Source organism: Lucilia cuprina, chromosome 2, assembly GCF_022045245.1.
Source record: "Lucilia cuprina isolate Lc7/37 chromosome 2, ASM2204524v1, whole genome shotgun sequence".
In the NCBI taxonomy this organism is placed as follows: Eukaryota; Metazoa; Arthropoda; class Insecta; order Diptera; family Calliphoridae; genus Lucilia; species Lucilia cuprina.
Genome location: NC_060950.1, coordinates 62,366,450 through 62,369,608, shown reverse-complemented (window position 1 = coordinate 62,369,608; position 3,159 = coordinate 62,366,450).

Below are 3,159 nucleotides of genomic sequence, written 5' to 3'. Positions count from 1 at the left end.
AGAACAGAACTAGAACAGAACTATAACAGAACTAGAACAGAACTAGAACAGAACTAGAACAGAATTAGAACAGAATTAGAACAGAACTAGAACAGAACTAGAACAGAACTACAACAGAACTACAACAGAACTACAACAGAACTACGACAGAACTACAACAGAACTACAACAGAACTAGAACAAAACTAGAACTGAATGATAATCAAAGTCTTTATGCTTTATCTTAAAACTGGAATATAGTTTGTCTATATAACGGTCCATGACCAGTTCTATATCCAGTTTTGTTCTGGAGCTTAGGGAACAGTATTATCTACATAGTCTTAATTTCAATCTGGTCTTTGAATTTTACAACAAACAATATTCCTTTCAAGTAATATCAACTCACTTCCTTAAAAATTGATTTTTTCTTAAAGAATTTTTGTTAATTTTACAAGTTATAAAGTTCATAAATAAAGCCAACAATTGCATTTTAAATACTACCGCCTCCTCAAACAAAATTCCATTATTGCAACAAAGAAGAAATACATATTAAAAACAAGTAATATTTCTATATTCGGCTGTGCCGAATCTTATATACCCTTCACCAAGTATGTTTTAAAAAACAGTTTTTTGTTTTATTTTGTATCTCTGCACACATGTCACACATAACATACACACAACTGTAGCAGAAAGATATATTAACCGTTGTACTGTAATACCACCTTCAAACTGTATTACCACCCTCAAACAAATATGAGCTGTATTACCAACATATTACTACTTTATCTCCTTGTTCTTGTTATACCCTTCACCTTCGTAAGAACAGAACAGCATCCAAACATACAAAAAAATACACAGCTGAATAAAACCAAAACATCTCCACACGTACATGAACATCTTTATCCAATTCACAGTGTTGTTGTTGCTTTTTTAACAAAGCATGAAAAAAATGTGGCTTTTTTGATGAAATTTTCAGAGGTTGTCTCGAATTTTTGCTCATATCTCCGTTATTTATAGACCGATTTGGCTGATTTTAAATAGCGATCTTCTCGAAAGCTTGTCTAACTGAATTATTGAAGACTCGGATCTCGCCGATATCTGGGGTCCTCTAAAAACTGATTTCAACAGACAGACAGACAGACAGACAGACGGACATGGCTTAATCGACTCCGACTTTATAGGGTCGGAAAATTATATTATAGAAATTACAAACGGAATGACAAACTTATATATACCCTTCTCACGAAGGTGAAGGGTATAAAAATAAATATAATCATCGAAACCTTAAGAAGAAGAACGTACGAAACAAAACAACAATGATGATGATGAAGCAGCTGACAAAAAAAACATTTAAACTCCAAATATGGAGCAACAAGTCAAGTTAGTTTTTTTGTGTGTCGCTGTGATCTTTATTCACAATTTATTTATTTATTTAACAGACAGTTTAGTTTTTTTTTCTTTTTTTGCGTTGTCCCATTGTCTCTTGGTGACATCTTTTAGAACCGAGGAATAAACTTGCAAGTGACTGAACAGCAACACAATCAAGACTAAGCAACAACAATGTGGACAAAATTTAATACTAAAAGTAATAATAATGCGGAATCTGTAATAAAATGATATAATTGGTCTGGGATGACTACAAAATACTCTACCGAATAGATAAGATCACTTTGTCTTTATCTTCTATATATATAAAAGAGTAGCGTTACTGACTGACTGATTCATCATCGCACAGCCCAAACGGCTGAACCTACAATCATGAAATTTTGACAGTAGATGTGTTTTTGGTTATGTAGATCCACCCTAAGAAGGAATTTTTGGAAATTTGCACATTTACGGGTAAAAAGGGGAAAAACGGGTAAAAAAGGTTTTCTTAAATATCATACATAATATTAGTGATACAAGAAAAATTTTAAATGCACCTGTATCTACTCTTAAAATGAGCAGATGGGTGTCTGGTACTTTTTTGAAATTCGTACTTTTAAGGGGTAAAAATGTGTAACAAAGGTGATTTTGGTACCTTTTTCAGCCCTTTATAACTTTTAAACTAATTAACATAATCAATTTTTTCTAAATATTTTGGATATATCTCTCAAAATTATGAGACTCCTGTTTTGTACTTTTTTTAAATTCAGTCCTTTTTGGGTGTAAAAGGGACAAAACTGTATTTATGGTACTTTTTTTTTAGCACATTAAGAAAACTTTTTCAGTTTATTGAATTATTCCTATTAAATTACTGAATAACTCTGTAATATTTATTGTAATAAAATTTTTGCTATTTCACTGGGTAAAAAAGTACCAAAAAGGGAAAAAAACGGGAAATTTAATTCTATTCAAACTCATTGAGCAAACTTTTATAAAATTTCAAAAAGTACTTTATTTACTCACACAAAATAAGCTTTTGGTATATTATTTTGGAATTCGTATACTAAATCCTATATAGGACCAAAATTGTTTGGTACCTTTTTTAAAGCACAATTTTTCTGGAATAAATGAATGCAGATTTGAATCGTTTGAGTTTTATCTGTGATATATATGTGTAGATTTAAATACGGAACATTTTGTAAACTTAATTCTTGAAAAAGTATACTTCTAAGCGAAAAGGGGAAACATTGTACACTTTTTATTAGTACTTTCCACTTAGGTAAACTTTATTTCACTTTTGGTACTTTTTCTTACTTCAAATGATACTTTATGTATGTTCTTTAATATGAACTGAAAAAAACATGATTATTAAACATACACGGTCTTCATTGAATAAGATCCTTTAAGAGACAACTTTTTAGTACTTTTTATGTCATAAATTGTACTTTTTTTTAATTTTCTAAAATATTCAACCTAGGAACATTAATTTTAACATATATGGTCTTGACTGAATAATATTCTGGAAGTGGGAACTATTTGGTACTTTTCTATTCTTCAAATGGATTCTTTATAATGGTTAACCGGAACACACGCTCCTTATTAAATGAGAATTTATTGAAAGAGATCTTTGCACTTTTTCGTTTTTCCGATGGTAATTTTTGATATTTTTACGATATTGAACATAGTTAGGGTAGCGAAGCACCCAGGGTATGCTAGTTTAATAATAAAGTTCATCTTCTTAGGGTCAATCTTTAGGTGAAGGATAAGAGATTAAATTTAAATTAATTCTCGAAAGTTGTCTTTGAATACTCAATC